We start from the raw sequence: 7,576 nt of genomic DNA on the forward strand, positions 1-7,576 counted from the left end.
GAGTGTCATGCTAAGCGAAATACGTCAGGCAGAGAAGGACAGATACCAATGTTTTCACTCATAGGTCTAACAGGAGAAACTTAAAAGAGGACCATGGGGAAGGGAAGGGGGGAAAAAGAGTTAGGGAGAGGGAGGGAGGCAAATCATGAGAGACTCTTGAATACTGAAAACAAACTGAAGGCTGAAGGGAGAGGGGGTAAGGGGGGTCATGGGCATGGAGGAGGGCACTGGGTGTTACATGGAAACCAACTTGACAATAAACTATAAAAAATAAATAAAGTGGTTAAGAAATAGGATAAGAAGTACATTGTATGTCAGATGATACGATATTATTTTCCAAAGTTGTTCTACATACTTGTAAACCCAACCACACAGTATGGCATTCCTGTTCTGCATCCTTGCCAACATTTGATAATATCTGACTTAAAAATTTTTGCTGATCTGTTGTGAGTAAAATGGTTTCCAGGTATAGATTAATTTGCATCTTTCTGATTATAAGTGAGAGTAAGCATCTTTTCATATGCTTATTATGCTTCTCTTATTATGCACCTGGTATTTTTTAAAGCCTTTTTTCCTTATTGATGTGGAATTCTTTCCATACTTATGATGCTAATTCTTTATGTGTTATATGTATTGCTAGCTTCCTTCTATACACTGTGGTTTATTTTTCACTTTCTTCAAAATAAATGTTGATAAGCAGCAATTCTTAATTTAATGAAGTTAAACCAATCAATTTTATCTGCTGTATTCTGGGTTTATTGTAACTTGTTTAAAAAATAACTTCTGTATCCTGAGAACATAAAGATATTCTCCTATATTGTCTTCTAACATTTTTATAGGTTTGCTTTTTGCATATCAATCTTTAATAACCATTGTGATTGATTCTTTTCTATAGTGTAAAGTGGTCTGATTTTATAGTTATTTATAAGGAAAAAAATCAGTGATGTCAGTGCTGTGTATTGAAAGTCAATGATCTATGTCCTTGCTGATCTGCCATTCCAGCTCCAACATAAATCAAGTTTCTGTACAAATATGACTACTCGTGAAACTGGGCACTCCGACTACCAGCAAAAGAAAAGACAAAGCTGCATTCATTCCTTACTGTAGTATGGGCGAACACTACTTCGCAAAGCTTCAACATTATCTTGTTGAAGTAAAGTCCGAAGTTAATGAGAATTGAAAGTTTTGTTTAAGTCAGAATATCTAGGAAGGTAAGGGCCTACCATCCTGTTTTTTTTTTTAAATCAGTTTCTTCAATATTCATGGCTCTTTCCATCTCTGTTTAGAATTAGCTTCCCAAATTCCTTACACATACATCTGTGTACATAGCCACAACTTGTCAGAATTTTGGTTACAGTTGTACTGAACTACTGGTAAGTTGTGGAAGAAATAATTATAATATTTGGTCCTTTATATGCCATTATGCTCAGTACTGAACTACTGGTAAATTGTGGAAGAAATAATTATAATATTTGGTCCTTTATATGCCATTATGCTCAGTGTAAAGAAAGATTTTGCTTCTCTCTATAGATCACAGAGCATTTTATTTGACTGCTAATATGGGGCTCTGTTTACCGTATTTATTCAGTCTATGAATGAATCTTACCTAGAGGCAGATACTACAATTTATTTTATTCTTCTTTTAGACTGTGGACATAGGAAATTATATGTCTCATCTTCTTTATTTAAAAAAATGTTTATTTATTTATTTTGAGGGAGAGAGGGAAAGCAAGAGCGTGAGTAGGGGAGGGGCAGAGAGAAACAGAGAGAGGGAGAATCCCAAGCAGAGGAGCAGAGCAGGGTCTCATGAACTGTGAGATCATGACTGGGGCCGAAACCAAGAGTCACTCAATTGACTGAGCCACCCAGGTGCCCCTCACCTTCTTTAACATAGAAACAGAAAGCCATGAGACTCAGACGCTTGGGTTTAATTCTAGCTCTTAAAAATCATGCTGTCGCCAGCGACCATAGGTCTTCAGTTAGTAATAGTCAGTGAAGACCCTGGGCAGGATAAGAAATTGTTGACTCAGGGTTAGTGATGAGACAAGGCTCTGAACTATGAAGCCAGTTAGACCTGGATGGAAAAAGATTAAGCTGGGAGTCTGTCTTAGGTATACCACAAGTATTAAGGATGTTAGGTATCAGGGTGAAAGCCTTTCCATGTCAGATTTACAGTTCTTGTCATAAATTCCTGAAGTTAGGTATACTAAATTTACTTGTATATAAGGGGCCTGAATTTCCCTATAATTGGAGAATATCAAAACTCTTTGTCGTTTCTGTGTTTTTCTTAAGTAATAACTTGCTTTAACAGAGTCATTTAAAAAATGAACTGAAAATTAAATGCCACTCTCTTGAGCAATCAATAAGTCAAGGCAGAGATCACAAGGGATATTAGAAAAATATCTGAAGACAAATAAAAATGAAAACATAACAGAGTGAAATATATGATATATAGCAAAAACAGTACTAATGGGGAAGTTCAAACTGATAAAAGCCTACATTAAAAATGAAAAAAAGATTTTAAATCAGTAACCTGGTTTTCTGCCTCAAAGAGCTAGAAGGATAACAAACAAGCCCAAAGTTAGCAGAAGAAAGGAAATAACAAAGAGTAGAGCAGAAAGAAATGAAATTAAAGACAGAAAAATATTAAAAAATCAAGAAAAATAGGAGATGGATTTTAAAAAGGATAAATCAATTGGCAAATCCTTAGTTAGACCACCTAAGGAAAAAAGAGAGCAGCAGATATGAAAGAAGAGACAGTACACTGGGACCACAAAGACAAAAAAGCTCCTAACGGGCTGCTCGGAAGACCTGTATGTCAACACGCTGGATCACACAGAAGAAATAAATTCTTAGTAACATACAACCTACAAGACTAAGTCATGAAAAATGACAATTTGAATAGATCTACAACCAGTATGAAGACTGAAGCAGCAATCAAAAGTCTCCAAACAAAGAAAAAGCCAGACTAGAAGGCTTCCAAAATCTTCCAAACACTTCCAAACTCATTTTATAAGGCCAGCATCACCCGGATACCAAAGTCAGTGAGGACACCACAAGAAACTACAAGCCAGTATCTTGAATACAGATGTAAAAATCCTCAACAAAGTACGAAAAAAGCTAAATTCCACAGCAAATTGAAAGTAGCATACACTATGAGCAAGTAGGATTCATCCCAAGGACGCAAGGATAGTTCAACATATGAAAATCAATGTATAGGATATACTCCATTCATAGAAAAGAGGCTAAACATGACAAGATCATCTCAATAGATGCAGAAAAGGCATCTGAAAACATTCAGAATCTTTTCATGATAAAAACTCTCCACAAACAAGGAAGAGAAGGAAAGTATTTCAAAATAGTAAAGATGAAATGAATATAAAACACTATAGCTAATATCATACTTAACAGTGAAAACCTGCATGCTTCTTCTCTAAGATCAGAAGCAAGTCAAGGATGTCTATGTTCACCACTTCTAATCGACACAGTACTTATTGTCCTATGAATTAAGAGCAGTGAGTTAAGAAAAAAGTAATAAAAGGCATCCAAACTGGACAGGAAAAAATAAAACTATCCTTGTTAACAGTTAATATGACCTGATATAGAAAGAACCCTAAAGACTCCATCACAAAACTATTTAAATCAATATAAATTTCAGTAAAGTTGCAGGATACAAAATCAACATACAAATATTAGTTGTATTTCTAGACACTAAGAATGAACTATTTGAAAAGCATTTTAGGAAAACAATCCTGTTTATAATGCACCAAAAGGAATAAAACATTTGGGGACAAACATAACTGAAGAGTGTGAAATATATGTATATTGAAAACTACAAAATATTGATTATGCAAGATACAAATGGAAAGACACCATGTTCAAGGATAAGATGATTTAATTTGGTTAACATGACCATATTACCCAAAGCGATCAGCAGATTCAGTGAAATCCTTCCCAAAATCCCAATGGCATTTTAGAAAACAAAAAATAGAAGTAATAATTTTATAATTCACATTGAGCGACCAAAGACAACAATAAGTGAATGAATCCTCGGGAAAAAAACAGAGCTAGAGGTATTACACTTCCTAATTATTATTATTCCTGATACATTACAATGTTGTAGTAATCAAAACAGTATGGCGCTGGCATAAAGAAAGACACAGAGGTCAATTGAACAGTATAGAGAACTCAGAAATAAATCCATGCTTATACATTCAATTGATCTTTGCCAAGGGTGCCAAGAATGCATGAGGGAATGGACAGTCTCTTCAACAAATGGTATTGGGAAAACTGTATATCCTCATACAAAATAATAAAATTGGACACTTGTCTTAAACCATACACAAAAATCAACTTAAATGGATTAAAGATTTAAATGTAAGACATGAAACAGTAAAATTCCTAAAAAAATATATATATAGGGGAAAGCCCTCATGATGCTGGTCTAGGCAATGATCTCATGGATACAGCACAGAAAGAAGACCAAAACGAAACAAGCGGGACTACTTCATACTAGAAGCTTCCGTACAGTGAAGGGAACAATAAAATAAGTGAAAAGGCAACCTACAGAATGGGAGAAAACCTTTGCAAACCATGTATTTGAAAAGGGTTAATCTCCAAAATATATAAGGAACTCCTACAATTCAACAGCAAACAAACAAGCAAAACAAAACAAAACAAAAAAAAAACCCCCTAATAACTCAATTAAAACATGGGCCAAATACTTGAAAAGATATTTCTTTAAAGAAGATACACATATGGGCTACAGATATGTGAAAAAAATGTTTAACATTACTAATCAACAAGGAAATGTAAACCACAACTACAATGTGATAATCTAGTTGCACTCTTTAAGGCGGCCACTATCAAAACTCAGGAAATAACAGGTGTTGGTGAGGATGTGGAGAACCTGGAACACTGTGGACTACTGATGGAATAAAAACTGATAGAGCCACTATGAAGAACAGTAGGAAGGTTTCTCAAAAATGTAAAAACAGAGGGGCGCCTGGGTGGCTCAATCAGCTACGCATCTGATTCTTGATCTCTACTCAGGTCATGATCTCACAGTTCAAGAATTTAAGCTCTGCATCGGGCTCTGTGTTGATGGTGTGGAGGCTGCTTGTAATTCTCTCTCTCCTTTCTGCCCCTCACCTGCTTGTGCTCTTTCTCTCTCAAAATTAAATTAAAAAAATTAAAAATAGAATTACCGTGTGGTCCAGCAGTCCCCTTCTGGGCATATATTCAAGAGAACTGAAAACAGGATCTTGAAGGGATTTTTGCATCCATGTTCAACACAGCATAATTCACAGTTGACAAGAGGTTGGAAGCCACCGAAATGTGCACTGGCACAGGAATGGATACAGACAATGTATATACAATGGAATAGGATTGAGCTTTAAAAAAAGAAGGAAATCCTGTCATAGGTTACAACATGAAGGAGCTTTGGGGACATTACGCTATGTGAAATAAATAAATCACAAAAAGATAAATACTAAATCCTTTCACTTATATAAGGTATCTAAAGTATTCAAACTCTTAGAAACAGTAAGCAGAATGGCGGTTGTCAAGGAAAGTGGGGAGGAAGAAAAGATGAGCTGTTCAAAGGCTATGGAGTTTTATTTTGCAAGAAAAAAAGTGTGTACTTTCATTTAATTCAGAAATTATAAGCTCTTTGATTGTATGAACTGCTGAGGATGTCCCAGTGGTTTATACTAGTTGTACAACTGATGCTCTACTATAGTTCAACTAAACCGTACACATTGCCAAAACGGAAGAAGAAATTTATTTACGAATCTGTAGACTACAGCAATGTTTCTGAGCATTTAAACATGTGTTGCCTTTTTCCAGCCAAGCCCCTAATTTCTCACTTTCTTTTGATATCATTTGGATTTTCAAAATAAATGATGTAGTGTGAATAAAAATATCTATACAATGGTGATTTTTTAAAAATCATTGTAACGCCAGACACGTGCCTTCCCTCACTGATTCTGAAACACCCCCCCCAGTTAGTGTATTCTCAGGCTTGGAATTGCTGCTGGAATCTAAAGAAAATATGGGAAATAAAGGCACATATGCTTGTCATTTGCCCCCCTTAATCCATGGCAGGCATAGACCATGCCGCGTTCTTTTCCATTGAGCCCAGACATGGTATTTGAACTCTTCTCCATACAACCCTCCACCTAGCCACATTGATGGATTGGAGTTGGCACGTAAGATAAGGTCTACTTTCCATTCTTGGTTTAGGGTGTAATTTCCAGGTACATGAATTTACATGGAATGGCCCGCCAATCAAAATAACATGCATACCAACATAGTGCACAGCACATTCAGACTCTGAATGGAGGAGTCACTTGCCTAACTGCATCTACTCCGGGCACTTCAACAGTCTGCTCAGTCTACGCATCTGCATATATATATATATATATATATATATATATACATATATATACACACACACATTGCATATATAACAACAGGGATATTCTAGATTTTGGAAGCAGCTTTAAAAGATAACAGAATTATATTTGGAGGCTATATACAAAAGAATGTGAACTCTTTAACATTTACCATGCATATCCACGCATTACAAAATATAAAGAGCGTACAACGGCATCTGCTTTCGGCCTCTGATTCTCTCCCAAGGTGGTACTGCAGTGACGGAGACCCAGGAGAAAGTTGTAGAAAAGCATCCATGTGCACGTGTTCCACAATGCCTGTGTGCCATGGGCCAAGTATACTGAATATTCATTTCTTTCTTCAAGGCTCAAAAGTCTTTTGGGGGCACCTGGGTGTCTCAGTCGATTAAGCATCTGACTCCCAGTTTCAGCTCAGGTCTTGCTCTCACAGGTTTGTGAGTTAGAGCCCCGTGTTGGGTTCTGTGCTGACAGTGAAGCATCTGCTTGGGATTCTCTCTCTCTCTCTCTCTCTCTCTCTCTCTAACTCTCCCATTCATGCTGTCCATGTCTTCCTTAAAAAATAAACTTAGAAAATAAAAAAATAGTGTTTTTTTATTCTTTGCTAGGAAGAATGACTTCTATCTTTTGCATCTGAGAATCCTTTGTGTGTGGCCGAGCCGCACATGTTTGTAACCTGAATTAACAGCAAGCTTTTGAAAAATCACCGCGCTTGTATGTGGGGGTGGGGTGATGATGGCGTTAGGCTGAGAAGGAAACAAGTGCAGAGAGAAAATGCACATTAAAACTTATTCTTTTATTTATTCAACAAGTGTTACTGAGCAACTGCTGTGTGTCACGTGCTTTCCAGACTCTGGGAATAAAGCAGTAAATAAAACAAAGTTCTTGCCTTTCCTGTTCTTGCTTTTTTTTTGTCTGAGGAGATAAAAATGAACCCATAAGCAAGTAAAATATACTGTGTGTTTGTGGAGGATGAGGGTTATTTAGAAAAATAAGGCAGCACAAAGGGATGGGTTATGTCCCAGTAGGGGTTACTGTGTGTTAGAGAAAGGTCCCAGAATGCGTCAGTGATGACATTTAAGCGGAGGCCTGAGGGGAGGGAGGGTACAAGCCGTGTGTGCGTGGTTACCTGCAAGAAAGCAGAAGCCATGGGCCCGAGCAAG

The sequence above is a fragment of the Suricata suricatta genome, chromosome 6 (assembly GCF_006229205.1).
Source record: "Suricata suricatta isolate VVHF042 chromosome 6, meerkat_22Aug2017_6uvM2_HiC, whole genome shotgun sequence".
Classification (NCBI taxonomy): domain Eukaryota; kingdom Metazoa; phylum Chordata; class Mammalia; order Carnivora; family Herpestidae; genus Suricata; species Suricata suricatta.